A 22,633-nucleotide genomic window follows, 5' to 3' on the forward strand; every position below is an offset into this window, starting at 1 on the left:
AAACAGATTAACATCTGTCTCTGAGAGAGAGGAGAGAGGAGAGGAAGAGAGGAGGGAGGGAGGAGAGAGGAGGAGAGAGGAGAGGAAACATCTGAGGAGGGAGGAGAGGAGAGAGGAGGAGGGAGAGAGGAGGAGAGGAGAGGAAAGGGAGGAGAGGGAGAGAGGGAGGAGGGAGAGGAAAGAGAGCTGTCCAAACAGATTAACATCTGTCTCTGAGAGGGGGAGAGGAGGGAGGAGTGGAGAGGAGAGGAGAGAGGAGGAGAGAGGAGAGGAAATAGAGGAGGGAGGAGAGAGAGAGAGGAGGAGAGGAGATCTGGAAAGAGAGGAGGGAGGAGAGGAGAGAGGAGGAGAGGAGAGAGCTGTCCAAACAGATAAACATCTGTCTCTTAGAGGGAGAGGGAGGAGAGGAGAGAGGAGAGAGCTGTCCAAACAGATTAACATCTGTCTCTGAGAGGGAGGAGAGGAGAGGAGAGAGGAGAGAGCTGTCCAAACAGATTAACATCTGTCTCTGAGAGGGAGAGGGAGGAGAGGAGAGAGGAGAGAAGGCGGGGAGAGGTGAGGAGGGAGGAGAGGAGTGGAGAGGGGAGGGAGAAGAGGACGAGAGGAAGAGAGGAGGAGAAGAGAAAGGAGAGGAATCTGGGGAGAGGAGAGAGGCGAGGAAGGGGGAGAGGAGAGGAATGGAGGAGGAGGGGAGGAGAGAGGAGGGGAGAAGAGGGGGAGGGAGGGGAGAGGAGAAAGGAGAGGAAGGGAGGAGGAGAGAGGAGGAGAAGAGGAGAGGCGAGGAAGGGAGAGGAGAGAGGAGGGGAGGGGAGAGGAGAGGAAGGGAGGAGGAGAGAGGAGGGGAGAGGAGAGGAAGGGAGAGGAGAGAGGAGGGGAGGAGGAGAGAGGAGGAGAAGAGGGGAGAGGAGAAGAGGCGAGGAAGGGAGAGGAGAGAGGAGGGGAGGGGAGAGGAGAGGAAGGGAGGAGAAGAGGAGAGGCGAGGAAGGGAGAGGAGAGGAAGGGAGAGGAGAGGGAGAGGAGAGGAGAGGAAGGGAGAGGGGGAGAGGAGAGGAAGGGAGGGAGGAGAGAGGAGGAGGGAGAGGAGAGGAGGAGAGGAAGGGAGAGGGAGAGGGGAGAGGAGAAGAGGAGAGGGCGAGGAAGGGAGAGGAGAGAGGAGGGGAGGGGAGAGGGGAGAGGAGGAGAGAGGAGAGGAGAGGAGAGGAAGGGAGAGGAGAGAGGAGGGGAGAGGAGAGGAGAGGAAGGGAGAGGAGAGGGGAGAGGAGAAGAGGAGGGGAGAGGAGAGAGGAGGGGAGGGGAGAGGAGAGGAGGAGAGAGGAGAGGAGAGAGGGAGGGGAGAGGAGAGGAGAGGAAGGGAGAGGAGAGAGGAGGGGAGAGGAGAGGAGAGGAAGGGAGAGGGAGAGAGGAGAGGGAGAGGAGAGGAGAGGAGAGGAGAGGAGAGGAGAGGAAGGGAGGAAGAGAGAGACGGATAGTATTATTGAAGGTCAGGAAATTCTTTATTAGGAAATGACCAAAGACGACAAGCAATGTGGTGTTTGCTTCAGTAATGTTGAAGTGTATTTAACTGTTCCAATGTGTTTAAAAGCTTCATTTCTGGTGTTTTCTTATTCGGAATGCTGGTTGTTCTACAAACAAGTGACAACATTCTCGTCTTTGATCACACAAGGACGCCTTATTTGTAGAGACATGGACCAGTGAAGTTGTTGACAATTCATTGTTTGTAAAATCCTAGATTCTAATGCCATGTAAGGCTGCAACACCTGTCCGACTCTGTTATGTTGTCAGTCATGTGTATTTATTTATTTCTCCCATAGAAGTCCATTTAAGGTCTATTTTTTGAAGGATTTGTTGATGTAATTCCAATTATTTATTCTCTAAATTCCAGTGAAGGGTGAAGGAGAGATCTTTAATAATGTTGGATAACATAATGCATTGAAAATGTACAGTACCAGTCAAAAGTTTGGACACCTACTCATTCAAGGGTTTTTCTTTATTTTTTTACTATTTTCTACATTGTAGAATAATAGTGAAGACATCAAAACTATGAAATAATACATATGGGAATCATGTAGTAACCAAAAAATGTGTTAAACAAATCAAACTATTTTTTATATTTGAGATTCTTCAAAGTCGCCACCCTTTGCCTTGATGACAGCTTTGCACACTCTTGGCGTTCTCTCAACCAGCTTCATCTGGAATGCATTTCCAACCGTCTTGAAGGAGTTCCCACATATGCTGAGCACTTGTTGGCTGCTTTTCCTTCCCTTTGCGGTCCAACTCATCCCAAACCATCTCAATTGGGTTGATGTCGGGGGATTGTGGGGGCCAGGTCATCTGATGCAGCACTCCGTCACTCTCCTTGTTGGTTTCTTGGCTCAAGCAAGTCTCTTCTAAATAAAGAAAAACACATGAATGAGTATGTGTGTCTAAACTTTTGACTGGGACTGTATATTCAATTAAATTTGATGACAAATATATCTTAGTTCAAGTATTAATATGTCTGTTTATCAGATTCCAGGTTGATCTTGAGGCCTGATTGTGAATTAATGAACTGAGTTGGATTTAGACACGAGCACAAGCCTTTAAGCTGAATTACAAGACACACACACACACCAACGACTCATTACAAAACTGTCTTTCAGCTGAATTCCAAGACACACACACACCAACGACTCACAAAACTGTCTTTCAGCTGAATTACAAGACACACACACACCAACGACTCACAAAACTGTCTTTCAGCTGAATTCCAAGACACACACACACCAACGACTCACAAAACTGTCTTTCAGCTGAATTACAAGACACACACACACCAACGACTCACAAAACTGTCTTTCAGCTGAATTACAAGACACACACACACCAACGACTCACAAAACTGTCTTTCAGCTGAATTACAAGACACACACACACACCAACAACTCATAAAACTGTCTTTCAGCTGAATTACAAGACACACACACACCAACGACTCATAAAACTGTCTTGCACTTCTGTACTAAGTAACAATATCGTAATACTTGTGTTATGTTGTTATGTTTTGTATTATTTTGTAATAATTTGTTGTGTTTGGTATTATTTTGTAATAATTTGCTGGTTCCTCTGCTATGCATCTTGCTATAAACAGCCATGTTATTGTGGTATTTGTGCGTCGGTACAATCATATTTGTTATAAGTTGTAATTTTTGAAGCCACGGAAGGAATTATAGCCATATTACAGAGGAAGTTGGCTCCCCAAAAAAATGTTACAACTTCCTGTTTTGTTTTTCGTATTTGTGCTGTTTATTGTATAAACAGTTTTACATGGTATTGCCCATCTACAATAAGCACTTACCTGTTGTTGATGTCCTCTGCATATCGTAAACCATGTGTTAAAACACACTACTCTTGTTACAACTGGGCGGTATCATATGTGTTATACATACAGTGTTATCAAACCAAAAACAATAAAGCACAGTGTTATAGTGACGGATGAGTTTGAAGCTGCTCTTCTTCCCATCCACAGTAGGAACTTGTCTGGGCGAGGAGTTTTCCATAGCAGCTTTTACATGAACACATCTGCCTCTACAGTATCTCTTTCTCATAGAGGCCTAGTAGTAGTGGATCCATCCACTAGGAGTTGTTTATCATCATGGGGAACTGCTGCCCTCTGTAGTGGAACTAGGAGTTGTTTATCATCATGGGGAACTGCTGCCCTCTGTAGTGGATCCATCCACTAGGAGTTGTTTATCATCATGGGGGAACTGCTGCCCACTGTAGTGGAACTAGGAGTTGTTTATCATCATGGGGAACTGCTGCCCTCTGTAGTGGATCCATCCACTAGGAGTTGTTTATCATCATGGGGAACTGCTGCCGTCTGTAGTGGATCCATCCACTAGGAGTTGTTTATCATCATGGGGAACTGCTGCCCTCTGTAGTGGATCCATCCACTAGGAGTTGTTTATCATCATGGGGGAACTGCTGCCCTCTGTAGTGGATCCATCCACTAGGAGTTGTTTATCATCATGGGGAACTGCTGCCCTCTGTAGTGGATCCATCCACTAGGAGTTGTTTATCATCATGGGGAACTGCTGCCCTCTGTAGTGGAACTAGGAGTTGTTTATCATCATGGGGAACTGCTGCCCTCTGTAGTGGAACTAGGAGTTGTTTATCATCATGGGGAACTGCTGCCCTCTGTAGTGGATCCATACACTAGGAGTTGTTTATCATCATGGGGGAACTGCTGCCCTCTGTAGTGGATCCATCCACTAGGAGTTGTTTATCATCATGGGGGAACTGCTGCCCTCTGTAGTGGATCCATCCACTAGGAGTTGTTTATCATCATGGGGAACTGCTGTCCTCTGTAGTGGATCCATCCACTAGGAGTTGTTTATCATCATGGGGACCTGCTGTCCTCTGTAGTGGAACTAGGAGTTGTTTATCATCATGGGGAACTGCTGCCCTCTGTAGTGGATCCATCCACTAGGAGTTGTTTATCATCATGGGGGAACTGCTGCCCTCTGTAGTGGATCCATCCACTAGGAGTTGTTTATCATCATGGGGAACTGCTGCCCTCTGTAGTGGATCCATCCACTAGGAGTTGTTTATCATCATGGGGGAACTGCTGCCCTCTGTAGTGGATCCATCCACTAGGAGTTGTTTATCATCATGGGGAACTGCTGCCCTCTGTAGTGGATCTATCCACTAGGAGTTGTTTATTATCATGGGGAACTGCTGCCCTCTGTAGTGGATCCATCCACTAGGAGTTGTTTATCATCATGGGGGAACTGCTGCCCTCTGTAGTGGATCCATCCACTAGGAGTTGTTTATCATCATGGGGGAACTGCTGCCCTCTGTAGTGGATCTATCCACTAGGAGTTGTTTATCATCATGGGGAACTGCTGCCCTCTGTAGTGGATCCATCCACTAGGAGTTGTTTATCATCATGGGGAACTGCTGTCCTCTGTAGTGGAACTAGGAGTTGTTTATCATCATGGGGAACTGCTGCCCTCTGTAGTGGATCCATCCACTAGGAGTTGTTTATCATCATGGGGAACTGCTGCCCTCTGTAGTGGATCCATAGACTAGGAGTTGTTTATCATCATGGGGAACTGCTGCCCTCTGTAGTGGATCCATCCACTAGGAGTTGTTTATCATCATGGGGAACTGCTGCCCTCTAGTGGATCCATCCACTAGGAGTTGTTTATCATCATGGGGAACTGCTGCCCTCTAGTGGATCTATCCACTAGGAGTTGTTTATCATCATGGGGAACTGCTGTCCTCTGTAGTGGAACTAGGAGTTGTTTATCATCATGGGGAACTGCTGCCCTCTGTAGTGGATCCATCCACTAGGAGTTGTTTATCATCATGGGGAACTGCTGCCCTCTGTAGTGGAACTAGGAGTTGTTTATCATCATGGGGAACTGCTGCCCTCTGTAGTGGATCCATCCACTAGGAGTTGTTTATCATCATGGGGAACTGCTGCCCTCTAGTGGATCCATCCACTAGGAGTTGTTTATCATCATGGGGACCTGCTGCCCTCTGTAGTGGAACCATCCACTAGGAGTTGTTTATCATCATGGGGAACTGCTGCCCTCTGTAGTGGATCCATCCACTAGGAGTTGTTTATCATCATGGGGAACTGCTGCCCTCTAGTGGATCCATCCACTAGGAGTTGTTTATCATCATGGGGAACTGCTGCCCTCTGTAGTGGAACTAGGAGTTGTTTATCATCATGGGGAACTGCTGCCCTCTGTAGTAGATCCATCCACTAGGAGTTGTTTATCATCATGGGGAACTGCTGCCCTCTGTAGTGGAACTAGGAGTTGTTTATCATCATGGGGAACTGCTGCCCTCTGTAGTGGATCCATCCACTAGGAGTTGTTTATCATCATGGGAACTGCTGCCCTCTGTAGTGGATCCATCCACTAGGAGTTGTTTATCATCATGGGGAACTGCTGCCCTCTGTAGTGGATCCATCCACTAGGAGTTGTTTATCATCATGGGGAACTGCTGCCCTCTAGTGGATCCATCCACTAGGAGTTGTTTATCATCATGGGGAACTGCTGCCCTCTGTAGTGGATCCATCCACTAGGAGTTGTTTATCATCATGGGGAACTGCTGCCCTCTGTAGTGGATCTATCCACTAGGAGTTGTTTATCATCATGGGGAACTGCTGCCCTCTGTAGTGGATCCATCCACTAGGAGTTGTTTATCATCATGGGAACTGCTGCCCTCTGTAGTGGATCTATCCACTAGGAGTTGTTTATCATCATGGGGAACTGCTGCCCTCTGTAGTGGATCCATCCACTAGGAGTTGTTTATCATCATGGGGAACTGCTGCCCTCTGTAGTGGATCTATCCACTAGGAGTTGTTTATCATCATGGGGAACTGCTGCCCTCTGTAGTGGATCTATCCACTAGGAGTTGTTTATCATCATGGGGAACTGCTGCCCTCTGTAGTGGATCCATCCACTAGGAGTTGTTTATCATCATGGGGAACTGCAGCCCTCTGTAGTGGAACTAGGAGTTGTTTATCATCATGGGGAACTGCTGCCCTCTGTAGTGGATCCATCCACTAGGAGTTGTTTATCATCATGGGGAACTGCTGCCCTCTAGTGGATCCATCCACTAGGAGTTGTTTATCATCATGGGGAACTGCTGCCCTCTAGTGGATCTATCCACTAGGAGTTGTTTATCATCATGGGGAACTGCTGTCCTCTGTAGTGGAACTAGGAGTTGTTTATCATCATGGGGAACTGCTGCCCTCTAGTGCATCCATCCACTAGGAGTTGTTTATCATCATGGGGAACTGCTGCCCTCTGTAGTGGAACTAGGAGTTGTTTATCATCATGGGGAACTGCTGCCCTCTGTAGTGGATCCATCCACTAGGAGTTGTTTATCATCATGGGGGAACTGCTGCCCACTGTAGTGGAACTAGGAGTTGTTTATCATCATGGGGAACTGCTGCCCTCTGTAGTGGATCCATCCACTAGGAGTTGTTTATCATCATGGGGAACTGCTGCCGTCTGTAGTGGATCCATCCACTAGGAGTTGTTTATCATCATGGGGAACTGCTGCCCTCTGTAGTGGATCCATCCACTAGGAGTTGTTTATCATCATGGGGAACTGCTGCCCTCTAGTGGATCTATCCACTAGGAGTTGTTTATCATCATGGGGAACTGCTGTCCTCTGTAGTGGAACTAGGAGTTGTTTATCATCATGGGGAACTGCTGCCCTCTGTAGTGGATCCATCCACTAGGAGTTGTTTATCATCATGGGGAACTGCTGCCCTCTGTAGTGGAACTAGGAGTTGTTTATCATCATGGGGAACTGCTGCCCTCTGTAGTGGATCCATCCACTAGGAGTTGTTTATCATCATGGGGAACTGCTGCCCTCTAGTGGATCCATCCACTAGGAGTTGTTTATCATCATGGGGACCTGCTGCCCTCTGTAGTGGAACCATCCACTAGGAGTTGTTTATCATCATGGGGAACTGCTGCCCTCTGTAGTGGATCCATCCACTAGGAGTTGTTTATCATCATGGGGAACTGCTGCCCTCTAGTGGATCCATCCACTAGGAGTTGTTTATCATCATGGGGAACTGCTGCCCTCTGTAGTGGAACTAGGAGTTGTTTATCATCATGGGGAACTGCTGCCCTCTGTAGTAGATCCATCCACTAGGAGTTGTTTATCATCATGGGGAACTGCTGCCCTCTGTAGTGGAACTAGGAGTTGTTTATCATCATGGGGAACTGCTGCCCTCTGTAGTGGAACTAGGAGTTGTTTATCATCATGGGGAACTGCTGCCCTCTGTAGTGGATCCATCCACTAGGAGTTGTTTATCATCATGGGGAACTGCTGCCCTCTGTAGTGGATCCATCCACTAGGAGTTGTTTATCATCATGGGGAACTGCTGCCCTCTAGTGGATCCATCCACTAGGAGTTGTTTATCATCATGGGGAACTGCTGCCCTCTGTAGTGGATCCATCCACTAGGAGTTGTTTATCATCATGGGGAACTGCTGCCCTCTGTAGTGGATCTATCCACTAGGAGTTGTTTATCATCATGGGGAACTGCTGCCCTCTGTAGTGGATCCATCCACTAGGAGTTGTTTATCATCATGGGAACTGCTGCCCTCTGTAGTGGATCTATCCACTAGGAGTTGTTTATCATCATGGGGAACTGCTGCCCTCTGTAGTGGATCCATCCACTAGGAGTTGTTTATCATCATGGGGAACTGCTGCCCTCTGTAGTGGATCTATCCACTAGGAGTTGTTTATCATCATGGGGAACTGCTGCCCTCTGTAGTGGATCTATCCACTAGGAGTTGTTTATCATCATGGGGAACTGCTGCCCTCTGTAGTGGATCCATCCACTAGGAGTTGTTTATCATCATGGGGAACTGCAGCCCTCTGTAGTGGAACTAGGAGTTGTTTATCATCATGGGGAACTGCTGCCCTCTGTAGTGGATCCATCCACTAGGAGTTGTTTATCATCATGGGAACTGCTGCCCTCTGTAGTGGAACTAGGAGTTGTTCATCATCATGGGGAACTGCTTTTTGTCTATCTTTTCCTTGGACTCTAAGAGGAGCGTTGTTTAACTGCTATTTCGTCTATCTTTTTTCCTTGGACTCTAAGAGGCCGTTGTTTAACTGCTATTCTAGTCTATCTTTTCCTTGGACTCTAAGATGAGCGTTGTTTAACTGCTATTCTCGTCTATCTTTTCCTTGGACTCTAAGAGGAGCGTTGTTTAACTGCTATTCTAGTCTATCTTTTCCTTGGACTCTAAGAGGAGTGTTGTTTAACTGCTATTCTAGTCTATCTTTTCCTTGGACTCTAAGAGGAGCGTTGTTTAGCTGCTATTCTCGTCTATCTTTTCCTTGGACTCTAAGAGGAGCGTTGTTTAGCTGCTATTCTAGTCTATCTTTTCCTTGGACTCTAAGAGGAGCGTTGTTTAGCTGCTATTCTAGTCTATCTTTTCCTTGGACTCTAAGAGGAGCGTTGTTTAGCAGGCCAGCAGAGCGCAGGTAACAGAGGCTGTAATTTAGAAGCTTATGCATAACACATCATTCATTAAATAATTATCAGGCTAATAGTGCATTTAATTCATTTCCTGAAAGAGGTAGGGTAGGACAACTAAATATACACTTCCTAATATCGAGTGGCACCCACTTTTGCCCTCAGAACAGCCTCAAATCGTGGGGGCATAGACTCTACAAGGTGTGGAAAGCGTTCCACAGAGATGCTGGGCCCATGTTGACTCCAGTGATTCCCCCAGTTGTGTCAAGATGGCTGGATGTCGCGTGGTCGACTTTGAACGCAGCCATCTACTGTAATCAAACGTCAAGCTGTAACACAACGTAACGGTGTGCGAATACTCTCTGAAGGCATAAAGGTTTCGATGTCATCGGTCCCACGTCCATCGGTTCTTATTGCCCTGGTGTGATAAGGTGCCATCTAGTGGCCCACTTTGAATGCAGCAACTCATCATTCTAGAATTAGTTTGAGGCTAATTCATTGATTCTACATACCAAATCTGGTGTCAATATGACTTATGGTTCATGAGAATTTTTTTATTTTTTAAATTTTATTTAACCTTTATTTAACGAGGCAAGTCAGTTAAGAATAAATTCTTATGTACAATGACGGCCTACCCAGGCCAAACCCGGACGACGCTGGGACAATTGTGCACTACTCTGTGGGACTCCAATAACCTGGAATCAAACCAGGGTCTGTAGTGACTCCACTAGCACTGACATACAGTGCCTTAGACCACTGCGCCACATCGGGGAGCAGATTTTATATTTTAGCATTAGCATTTGTGCTAACATGCATCTGTAGGTACAGCGTCAGTCATATTTGACTGAAGCAACAATTGTTTCTTAAAAACCATTAAAGACGGATAGAATTATCAGCATCTGCGCTACTGTTTGGGGTTTGAGGCTGGGTTTCTGTACGTTGTGACATCGGCTGATGGAAAAAAGAAAAATGGCTTTATAAATACATTTGATTGATTAATGAGTCTAAATACAACATCTGGAGTGAATCTGACCTTCATGATGAGAAGATGATTTTATAGCCATTATCCATGAGCCATTATCCATTAGCCATTATCCATTAGCCATTATCCATTAGACATTATCCATTAGCAATTATCCATGAGCCATTATCCATTAGCCATTATCCATGAGCCATTATCCATTAGCCATTATCCATTAGACATTATCCATTAGCCATTATCCATAGCCAAGTTACATAGACAAAGAATGAGTGGTTAATAGTTTCCTTGTGTTTTATACTGTCTATCATTACCAAATTCAGCGTGGTTCATGTTTAGGCGTCCATGATGCAGCGATGACAAATTTCACGTTGATAGGCCACTGTGGAGACGATTTACAGAGGTTTAAATTGACAGATAAAATCTGATTTTTTTGGGGGGTTTGTCAATAACTCAATAACCATATTTTTGCCCTTAAGACATGTGCCATGGGTCTACATTCCACATGTGGTGTCAGTTGGTCCTATGGTTTATGAGAAGGATTTTTTTAAAACCATATTTTAGCTTATTAGCATATTAGCATATGTGCTAATATGCATTTACTGGTATAGTGTGGCCATCTTTGAATGCATCAATGCTATTTTCTCAAACTCTTTTAAAAACTATTGTGTTGAGTTCAAATGCCACATTTGTAGTGAATCTGACTCTCAGTCCATGAGAACATGGCGTTTTCTGATTATTTTAAGTATTAGTGTTGTCAGAGTGAGGTGGATTGTTAATCATTTCCTTTTAAGATACCGTTGCTAACATTAACATGGTGCATCATGGTACTGTCTTTCAATGTTTAAAATGGTGAGTTGAATTTACAAAGGATTTAAAATGGACACGTGTCACTTAACTAATTTATCAATAACTCATATCACTTAACTAATGCCTTAGTTTTTTTCTCAAACTAAGTTAAGAGATGTACCATGGGACTACGTAACGTGCTAATTCGTGTATTTTGGATTCATGGTTCATGAGCGTTTTTCAAAGATTTCAAGATCTATCCTGATGGGCTTTATGATGCAAATTTGTTCACCATGAAGGAAGAACAGAACCTACTGCCAAAGTTTCAAGTCTCGAGGTCAAACAGGATGGCGAATATGAGGGTTGAAGTGAGCCTGTTTCAGCGTCACCTTTAGGCCAATCGGTGACCATTATTTTTGACCAAGTTACTAATGGGCCACTCAAGGACATTCAGAGACTTGTCCCAAAGCCACTGACCTGCGTTATCTTGGCTGTGTGTTTAGGGTCGTTGTCCTGTTAGAAGATGAACCTGAGGTCTGAGATGTCCCTCTGTGGAGATGGGAGAACCTATATAGATTGAGCTCTGTCAGAGTGATCATCGGGACCTTGGTCACCTACCTGACCAAGGCCCTTCTCCCCCGGTGTTCAGTTTGGCTGGGCGGCCAGCTCTACGAAGAGTCTTGGTAGTTCCAAACTCCTTCCATTTAAGAATGATGGAGGCCACTGTGTTCTTGGGGAACTTCAAAGCTGCAGACATTTTTTGGTACCTTCTGTGCTTCGACACAATCCTGTCTCAGAGCCCTAAGGACAATTCCTTCAACCTAGTGGCTTGGTTTTGCTCTGACATTTCAACTTGGGACAATATAAACAGGTGTGTGTGCCTTTCAAATAAATCACTGTCAACTGTGGGACCTTATATAGACAGGTGTGTGTGCTTTTCCAAATCATAATCAAATCAATTGAATTTACCACAGATCCCAATCATGTTGTAGAAACATCTCAAGGATGATCAATGGAAACAGGATGCACCTGAGCTCAATTTCAAGTCTCATAGCAAAGGGTCTGAATACTTATGTAAATAAGGTATTTCTGTTTAACAAATTTGCCAAAAACCTGTTTTCGCTTTGTCATTATAGGGTATTGTGTGAGATTGCTGAGGACTATTGTTTTACGTAAATCCATGTTAGAATGAGGCTGTATCTCAAAATGTGGACGAGTCAAGGGTCTGAATACTTTACCGAAGGCCCTGGATTTAACTCCATGGTCCAGGAAGACAGTTAACGGTGTAACCAATAATAGCATTCTGAATGATCACACAACAGATAACAATTTCTTATTGGTCACTGTGACACATGACACCCAACTATAACTAGTAGGTACATTCTCTGCCTGGACAACTGCTGCAGGGCAGTCCAAGGACAACAAGGGACAGACAGACACTCAGAGTTAAACCTGAGAGGAGACCCAGAGAGAGAGGAGAGAGAGACAGTTAAGAGAGAGAGGAGACAGGGAGACAGAGGGAGACAGCTAGAGTTAAAGAGAGAGAGGGAGAAAGAGATAGTGGGAGGACACTGACTGACTAATCAGCTTTCTGACTCCAACCCCCCAACACATCTTCTGATCAAGCTGCAGCAGTGACTTCAGGAGAAGAAACTCACACAAAAGGTTTTTTGGTTGTCTTGTCTCCTGTTCACCACCTGTTGTCCCGTAGTCAGGTGTGTTGTTCCAAGCTTCATGATGCAGAAGATGCAGAGCCAGATGATGCAGACCCAGACGATGCAGAACCAGACGATGCAGAACCAGATGATGCAGACCCTGGATGCAGACCCAGACGATGCAGAACCAGACTATGCAGAACCCGATGCAGACATCTGTAGACTATAATAATGGATACACGATGCAGACATCGGTAGACTATAATAATGGATCTTACGATGCAGATGCAGGAACAGCAGAATAATGACTACACCATCCAGGATGACGAGTGGGACAGAGACCTGCTTCTGGACCCCGCCTGGGAGAAACAGCAGAGAAAGGTTAGAAGCTTCATTGTTTGTCTTGTCTGTTCATTCATATGTCCACATTGTGTAAAGGTTTTACTGTTGTCAAGTGAGGCAGAGGAAGTCACTGAATGTCAAAACAGCAGTAGTAGATAAACTCTCCTATTTACCATGTTATGAATATTTACTCATTTCAAGATATTGCACTTAAAAAATTTAAATAAAAGCGTTTTAAATCTAGGCCTACAAAGAGAAGGCAGAGGTCAAAAGTCAGAGGAAGTATTTCCTGACAGTCAAATGAGTCAAAACAAGAACACATCCTAATGGAAGTTGTTGTTTTGTTACATGACACACTATTAAAGGGGACATAAAAATACTGCTCACTTTACTTAGAAAAACAACCCCAAGTACAGTGTGAGAGACACTCTGTGGGTGCTGGGCACCAGGCAGACACAACAGCCAAGACAACAATACCTCCCAGGCAGTCAGGCAGCATAGCAATGACCTGTGCTGCCATTCCTTTCGATTCGTGTGTTTTATGAGAACTGTCGACAGATGTCTGGTAGCACAGAATGTACGAGGCGTCCTCTAGGCCAGCGGGAACAGAATGGACGCCACTGGCTAATTATAACTAAGGACTTATAGGGTTACACAGAGTTTGGCTCAGACAACGTCCTTGGTCCTCGGTTGTCACGGGAGAACAGTGTCTGTATTGATCGATACTAACCTGATAGATTATGTTCATTTACATCTACAGACTTGTTTTGTTGTTTTTTTTACAATATAAACCGAGTTCGTGTATTTACATAATCAAATGTACTTTGTCCACTTGTCTGCTCTAGAATTCATACCCAGACCAGGTATGCTTTTTACAAAAGACAAATGATCTGTCACTGACCTGTCAAGATATCAGAGGCAACCTACTGTACCCCTCAATATAGGAATACCTAGGATAGGATGTAATGTCTCACCCCCTTAAATGATTTAGATGCACTATTGTAAAGTGGCTGCTCCACTGGATGTCAGAAGGTGAATTCACCAATATTGTTGTCGCTCTGGATAAGAGCGTCTGCTAAATGACTTAAATGTAAATGTAAATATGAACCATGCATTAATGAGTCTCTCTACAGACGGGTTGTCCCACCATGTATCAATGGTCCTGATGTGTTGCCCTGAGGCTGGAACTACTGAGACATAAAGGCATTAATAGACTATCTCATTAAACATGAATGGCAGGGCTTCCTTCCCTGACTATGGTCCTGCCAGACTGACAACAATATGGTGTGACCACAGTGAGCAGCTATGTTGTTGTCCAGCTGTCCAACGATGGGTTGTCCTATGTTGTCGAGGGGGCTTAATATGGGGGCAGCTATGTTAAACCCTGGAGGGTCTTAATATGGGGAGCAGCTATGTTAAACCCTGGTGGGGTCTTAACTATGGGGTCCAGCTATGTTAAACCCTGGATGGGGCTTGATGGGGAGCAGCTATGTTAAACCCTGGTGGGGTCCAATATGTTGGGGTCCAGCTATGTTAAACCCTGGAGGGTCAGTTGTTAACGATGGGGAGCAGCTATGTTAAACCCTGGAGGGTCTTAACTATGGGGAGCAGCTATGTTAAACCCTGGAGGGGTCTTAACTATGGGGAGCAGCTATGTTAAACCCTGGAGGGGGCTTAACTATGGGGAGCAGCTATGTTAAACCTGGTGGTCTTAATATGGGGAGCAGCTATGTTAAACCCTGGAGGGTCTTAACTATGGGGAGCAGCTATGTTAAACCCTGGAGGGGTCTTAACTATGGGAGCAGCTATGTTAAACCCTGGAGGGGTCTTTGGGGAGCAGCTATGTTAAACCCTGGTGGGTCTTAACTATGGGTTGCAGCTATGTTAAACCCTGGAGGGATCTTAACTATGGGTTGTCCAGCTATGTTAAACCCTGGAGGGGTCTTAACTATGGGGAGCAGCTATGTTAAACCCTGGAGGGTCTTAACTATGGGGAGCAGCTATGTTAAACCCTGGAGGGTCTTAACGATGGGGAGCAGCTATGTTAAACCCTGGAGGGTCTTAACTATGGGGAGCAGCTATGTCCAAACCCTGGTGTTGTCTTAACTATGGGGAGTGTATGTTAAACCCTGGGGGGCTTAACTATGGGGAGCAGCTATGTTAAACCCTGGTGGGGCTTAACTATGGGGAGCAGCTATGTTAAACCCTGGAGGGGGCTTAACTATGGGGAGCAGCTATGTTAAACCCTGGAGGTCCAGCTGTCCAATATGGTGGGTCCAGCTATGTTAAACCCTGGATGGGGTCTTAACTATGTTGGGTCCAGCTTGTTAAACCCTGGTGGGGCTTAACTATGGGGAGTGCCGGTCCCCATTACCAGGTGTTGTCCAGGATCTGTGTTCTGACAATAGAGACTTATAGTTCTGACAGACTATTTTTGTCCCAACAGTATCTGTTCAAACCAGTGTCCAAATGGCACCCTATTCTCTATAGTCCACTACTGTAGACCAGGGCTGGTCAAAATATGGTGTTATAAGGGAATATGGTGCCATTCTAACAACTGTGTGAAGGATTACTGTACCTTTTATGCATAATAAATGAGCTATGTAACAAACACAATATTGGATCCAATATGGTGTTGTCCAGCTGTCCAATATGGTGCTATCCAGTTGTCCAATATGGTGTTGTCCAGCTGTCCAATATGGTGTTGTCCAGCTGTCCAATATGGTGCTGTCCAGCTGTCCAATATGGTTGTTGTCCAATATGGTGTTGTCCAGCTGTCCAATATGGTGTTGTCCAGTTGTCCAATATGGTGTTGTCCAGCTGTCCAATATGGTGTTGTCCAGTTGTCCAATATGGTGTTGTCCAGCTGTCCAATATGGTGTTGTCAGCTGTCCAATATGGTGTTGTCCAGTTGTCCAATATGGTGTTGTCCAGTTGTCCAATATGGTGTTGTCCAGTTGTCCAATATGGTGTTGTCCAATATGGTGTTGTCCAGCTGTCCAATATGGTGTTGTCCAGTTGTCCAATATGGTGTTGTCCAGTTGTCCATGGTGTTGTCCAATATGGTGTTGTCCAGCTGTCCAATATGGTGCTGTCCAACTGTCCAATATTGTGATGTCCAGCTGTCCAATATGGTGCTGTCCAGCTGTCCAATATGGTGCTGTCCAGCTGTCCACTATGGTGTTGTCCAGCTGTCCAATATGGTGTTGTCCAGCTGTCCAATATGGTGTTGTCCAATATGGTTTTGTCCAGCTTTCCAATATGGTGCTGTCAGTTGGACCTTTGAAACACACCAGGCTGACATGTGGAATTGTTTTAAGATGCCCTCCTCCTACTAATCTGACATATGGAATTGTTTTAAGATACTCCCCCTCCTACTAATCTGACATGTGGAATTGTTTTATGTCCTGCCTGGAGTCGGTTCTCAATCAGTCAGGTGATTATCGTTGTCTCTGATTGGGAACCATATTTAGGCAGCCATATTCTTTGAGTGTTTCGTGGGTGATTGTTCCTGTCTCTGTGTTTATATTCACCAGATAGGCTGTATAGTTGTTTCCGTCTGTTGTTTTTGTACATTTCAGTTATTTCATGTCTAGTCATTCTTTCTTCAATAAACATGAAAACACCACGCTGCATTTTTCCGATTCCTTCAACAGAAGAACTCCGTTACAGGCACAGTGTAAAATGAATACATCATTTTAATGAAGCCATGCAACGCCCCCAAACTATTCAAATTGAACCAACAGGGGCGCTGAAGTTCTATAATAATACTACATTTACATTTACTGTACAGTCATTTGCAGGGGCTGACTTATGGAATTGTTTACAAATGGTGAATTCTCCTTCTGACATAGTGGAATTGCCACTTTACAATGTGCATCTAAATCATTTAATATGGTATTCCTTGAAGAGGTGGGGTTTCAGGTGTCTGACCGGAAGGTGGTGATTGACTCCGCTGTCCTGACATCGTGGAATTGTTTTGTTCCACCATTACTAATCTGACATATGGAACAGTTTTGACTGTGCAGACACAGGCAAATGGACATAGACAATTGTTTTAAGATGCTCCACCCACTAATCTGACATATGGCTGTTTTAAGATGGTTCCCAATTGAGATCATTTAGCTGCCTACTATTTGGAATTTAGGACCTCTGTAGGTAAAAACATTTAATGTGACTCCTAAACTACAAAGCCCATAGAAACACATTGATTAACACATTAATAAATAGCAAAACAGGCAGGGAAAAAATGAATAAAGAAATCAAGGAATACTAAGGTCTAAGGCACTGCATCACAGTGCTAGCTGTGAAACTAGAGATTCTGGTTCCAGTCCAGACTCTGTCGCAGCCGGCCCCGCGACTGGGAGACCCATGGGGCGGCGCACAATTGACCCAGCATCGTCCGGGTTATGGAGGGTTTGACTGGCAGGGATGTTCTTTCCCATCGTGCACTAAAGACTCCTGTGACGGGCCGGGCGCAGTGCACGCTGACACGGTCACCAGGTGTACAGTGTTTCCTCCCAGACATTGGTGCGGCTGGCTTCCCGGGTTAAGTGGGCATTGTGTCAAGAAGCAGTGCGACTAGGTTGTTGTGTTTCTGAGGACGCACGGCTCTTGACCTTTTCTGAGTCCTTACGGGAGTTGCAGCGATGAGACAAGACTGTAACTACCAAATGGGGAGAAAAAAGGGTAAAAATATAATAAATAAATAATAAATAAATAAGGTTTTGAAGTGTCTGTCCTCCTATCTAGGAGAGAAAGCTCTGGAAATATTGATGTTTTTTTGGACACATACAGTCAGGTCCATAAATATTTGGACATTGACCAAGTTATTATAATTGTAGCTGTCTACCACAGCATATTGGAGTTGACATTGAATCATGAATATGAGCAGAAAGTGCTTTTAGCTTTAATTTGAGGGTATTTACATCCAAATCAGGTGAAAGGTTGTAGGAATCACATCACATTTAATATGTGGGCCCTCCCTTTTAAGGGACCAAAAGTAATTGGACAATTGCCTGCTCAGGTGTTCCATGGCCAGGTGTGTTATTTACCGGTAAGCAGATGAAAGGTCAAGTATGACATTTGCATTTGGAATCTGTTGCTGTTGAACCCTCAATATGAAGTCCAGAGAGCCGTCACTGCCAGTGAAACAAGACATTACTGGGCTGAAAAATCAAAAACAAACCCCTCAGAGAGACAGCAAAAACACGAGGTCCAAATCAACTATTTGGTACATTCTTTAAACAGAAAGAACACACTGGTGAGCTCAGGAACACCAAAAGGCCCTGAAGAAAAACGGAAAACAACTGTGGTGGATGACAGAACCATTCTTTCCATGGAGAAGAAAAACCCTTTTCACAACAGTTGGCCAGATCAAGAACACCCTCCAGGAGGCCGGCGTATCTGTGTCAAAGTCAACAACCAAGAGAAGACTTCACCAGAGTAAATACAGACGGTTTACCACAAGACTGTAAACCTCAAAAACAGGAAGGCCAGATTAGAGTTTGCCATAAAAACATTTTCAAAAGCCTGTACAGTTCTGGAACAACATCCGGATGAGAGATGAGACAAAGATCAACTTGAACGATGGGAAGAGAAGAGAGAATGGAGAAGCATAACACCTCATCTGTGAAGCATGGAGGAGGCGGTGTTATGGCGTGGGCACGTACGGCTGCCGATGGAACTGCTTCCCTTGTATTTAGTGATGATGTGACTGCTGATAAAAACACAGCACTATAACTTCTGAAGTGTTAAGGGCTAATGTGTTCATCATGTTATTATCTGCTCAGATTCAGCCAAATGCTTCAAAACTCATTGGACGGCGCTTCACAGTGCAGATGGACAATGACCCCGAGAAGCAATACTGTGAAAGCAACCCAATCCTTGTATAAGGCACCCCGGTATCTCTACTTGCACATTCATCTCCTGCACATCTACCATTCCAGTGTTTAATTGCTATTTTGTAATTACTTCGTCACCATGAGCCTATTTATTGCCTTACCTCTCTTATCCTACCTCATTACCACACGCTGTATATAGAATTTTCTACTCTATTATTGACTGTATGTTTCTTTTACTCCATGTGTAACTCTGTTGTTGGTGTCGAACTGCATTGCTTCATCTTGTCCAGGTCGCAATTGCAAATGAGAACTTGTTCTCAACTAGCCTACCAGGTCAAATAAAGGTGTTCTCAACTGGCCTGCAGGTTAAATAAAGGTGAAATAAAAAAGTTTTTTTAAACAAAGCAAAGAAGTGGAATGTTGTACAATGGCCAAATCAGTCACCTGACCTGAATCCAATTGAGCATGCATTTCATTTGCTGAAGGCAAAACTGATGGCAAAACACCAAGAATAAGCAGGAAGTGAAGACAGCTGCAGTAAAGGCCTGGTGGAGCATCTGGTGATGTCTATGTGTTCCATGTCTGTGTTCCATTGTTACGCACGCCTCTATGAAGAGGGAATGCAACACCCTGCTACAACTCAACTCTCCGTGAAGTGAAAAAGGTATGGACTGTAGGTGCGAGAAAGAATGACAACAGGCAGAATGTGGTACCGTTTACCAGGACTTTATTCCTTCACACGGTAATATGGGGAAAAGGGGGCTGACGGAACCAAAGCAAAAGAAAGTAAATCTCAAAGCCCCCCTCCTATCTTACCTGCCTACCCACTACTTACCTAATTTAGCACCACCTGGTGCCCTAACCAAAATACATGGGGGTGGTCCGCCCAGGTCTTACCTAGTGTGCCTAGACAGCGAATATGCTACGGGTATATGTATGCCCGCGGGCCTCTTGCCTAAGCACTCCGTAGGTGCCTTCCCTTCCCCCTGGGAACAAATGAAACAGAATATTAAACAATTTCACAAACAAACTAAGAAACAAAGGACATCAAATAAGCTCTATCTTAGCAACAAACTCACAAAACATACCAACTCTCAGCCCAGCAAAAACTCTAGCAAAATCTCTAGCAAAATCTCTCCTGAACAGAACACTGGCTTCAGAATGAATGGGTAATTGGAGACAGCTGCGTCTTGACGAGGGGGTGGGGTCAGCTCTCCAATTAGCCATGGAGTCCACCAATCAGCTGCTTGAGGATTTCAGGAAGCCATTTCCTAAAATAAACACATGCAAATACACAAACTACAACACATAAACTGGGGAACGTAACATCCATGTCTATGTGTTCCATGTCTGTGTGTTCCATGTCTATGTGTTCCATGTCTGTGTGTTCCATGTCTATGTGTTCCATGTCTATGTGTTCCATGTTTATGGGTTCCATGTCTATGGGTTCCATGTCTATGGGTTCCATGTCTATGGGTTCCATGTCTATGTGTTCCATGTCTATGGGTATCCATGTCTATGGGTTCCATGTATATGGGTTCCATGTCTATGTGTTCCATGTCTATGGGTTCCATGTCTATGTGTTCCATGTCTTTGTGTTCCAGACTCCAAGGAAGTCGTTGACTGCAAAGGATTTGCAACCAAGTATTAAAACTCACAATTTAATTTATGATTACTTTTGAGCCTCTAAAATTGCAGGGCCATGTAAAAATTGTTGTAATTTCTACACGGTTTGTACAATAATTTTGACAAAACCCTTAAATTAAAGATGAAAGTCTACACTTAAAGCACACCTTGATTGTTTCCGTTCAAATCCATTGTGGCGGCGTACAGAGACAACATGATGCCAATTGTGTCTCTGTCCAAATACTTATGAACCTGACTGTATTAACCTTTTCTGGTTGGCACAGAATGCCTCCACACTTACAATGTTTTAAACCTGTACTGGGTTACCTTGAGGACGCGTTTGTGAGAGTCTCCCCTTCCATAGAGGGGTGATATTAGTTTGTAGGCCAAACGGTTCGGACTCACGGACGTTTCCGTGAGAAGACTGATTTTCAGGATGTCTCTGGTCTGACCAACACCGCAGGCGCAGGAAGGCAGATATCTGGGATTGAGACTCAGCCCACACTGCTGTAGCTCAGCCACCTTCCAGCACACAGGCGAGGAAGGCAGATATCTGGGATTGAGACTCAGCCCACACTGCTGAAGCTCAGCCACCTTCCACCACAGGCGAGGAAGGCAGATATCTGGGATTGAGACTCAGCCCACACTGCTGTAGCTCAGCCACCTTCCACCGCAGGCGAGAAGGCAGATATCTGGGTTTGAGACTCAGCCCACACTGCTGTAGCTCAGCCACCTTCCACCGCAGGCGAGAAGGCAGATATCTGGGATTGAGACTCAGCCCACACTGCTGTAGCTCAGCCACCTTCCACCGCAGGCGAGGAAGGCAGATATCTGGGATTGAGACTCAGCCCACACTGCTGTAGCTCAGCCACCTTCCACCACAGGCGCAGGAAGGCAGATATCTGGGATTGAGACTCAGCCCACACTGCTGTAGCTCAGCTCCTTCCACAGGCGAGGAAGGCAGATATCTGGGATTGAGACTCAGCCCACACTGCTGTAGCTCAGCCACCTTCCACCGCAGGCGAGGAAGGCAGATATCTGGGATTGAGACTCAGCCCACACTGCTGTAGCTCAGCCACCTTCCACCACAGGCGAGGAAGGCAGATATCTGGGATTGAGACTCAGCCCACACTGCTGTAGCTCAGCTCCTTCCACCACAGGCGAGGAAGGCAGATATCTGGGATTGAGACTCAGCCCACACTGCTGTAGCTCAGCTCCTTCCACCGCAGGCGAGGAAGGCAGATATCTGGGATTGAGACTCAGCCCACACTGCTGTAGCTCAGCTCCTTCCACCGCAGGCGAGGAAGGTGATATCTGGGATTGAGACTCAGCCCACACTGCTGTAGCTCAGCTCCTTCCACCGCAGGCGAGGAAGGCAGATATCTGGGATTGAGACTCAGCCCACACTGCTGTAGCTCAGCCACCTTCCACCACAGGCGCAGAGGAAGGCAGATATCTGGGATTGAGACTCAGCCCACACTGCTGTAGCTCAGCCACCTTCCACCGCAGGCGAGGAAGGCAGATATCTGGGATTGAGACTCAGCCCACACTGCTGTAGCTCAGCCACCTTCCACCACAGGCGAGGAAGGCAGATATCTGGGATTGAGACTCAGCCCACACTGCTGTAGCTCAGCTCCTTCCACCACAGGCGAGGAAGGCAGATATCTGGGATTGAGACTCAGCCCACACTGCTGTAGCTCAGCTCCTTCCACCGCAGGCGAGGAAGGCAGATATCTGGGATTGAGACTCAGCCCACACTGCTGTAGCTCAGCCACCTTCCACCGCAGGCGAGGAAGGCAGATATCTGGGATTGAGACTCAGCCCACACTGCTGTAGCTCAGCTCCTTCCACCACAGGCGAGGAAGGCAGATATCTGGGATTGAGACTCAGCCCACACTGCTGTAGCTCAGCCACCTTCCACCGCAGGCGAGGAAGGCAGATATCTGGGATTGAGACTCAGCCCACACTGCTGTAGCTCAGCCACCTTCCACCACAGGCGAGGAAGGCAGATATCTGGGATTGAGACTCAGCCCACACTGCTGTAGCTCAGCTCCTTCCACCACAGGCGAGGAAGGCAGATATCTGGGATTGAGACTCAGCCCACACTGCTGTAGCTCAGCTCCTTCCACCGCAGGCGAGGAAGGCAGATATCTGGGATTGAGACTCAGCCCACACTGCTGTAGCTCAGCTCCTTCCCGCAGGCGAGGAAGGCAGATATCTGGGATTGAGACTCAGCCCACACTGCTGTAGCTCAGCTCCTTCCACCGCAGGCGAGGAAGGCAGATATCTGGGATTGAGACTCAGCCCACACTGCTGTAGCTCAGCTCCCCACCGCAGGCGAGGAAGGCAGATATCTGGGATTGAGACTCAGCCCATGCAACAACAACAAGAGATCTCTA

General features: G+C 45.9%; 1 pseudogene; it reads left to right on the forward strand.

The window, feature by feature from the left end:
- Window positions 1-12,602: 12,602 nt before the first annotated feature.
- LOC135513348 (alpha-actinin-2-like) overlaps window positions 12,603-22,633 on the forward strand; it is a 96,470-nt pseudogene continuing 86,439 nt past the window's right edge.

Source organism: Oncorhynchus masou, chromosome 24 (genome assembly GCF_036934945.1).
Source record: "Oncorhynchus masou masou isolate Uvic2021 chromosome 24, UVic_Omas_1.1, whole genome shotgun sequence".
NCBI classification, from domain to species: domain Eukaryota; kingdom Metazoa; phylum Chordata; class Actinopteri; order Salmoniformes; family Salmonidae; genus Oncorhynchus; species Oncorhynchus masou.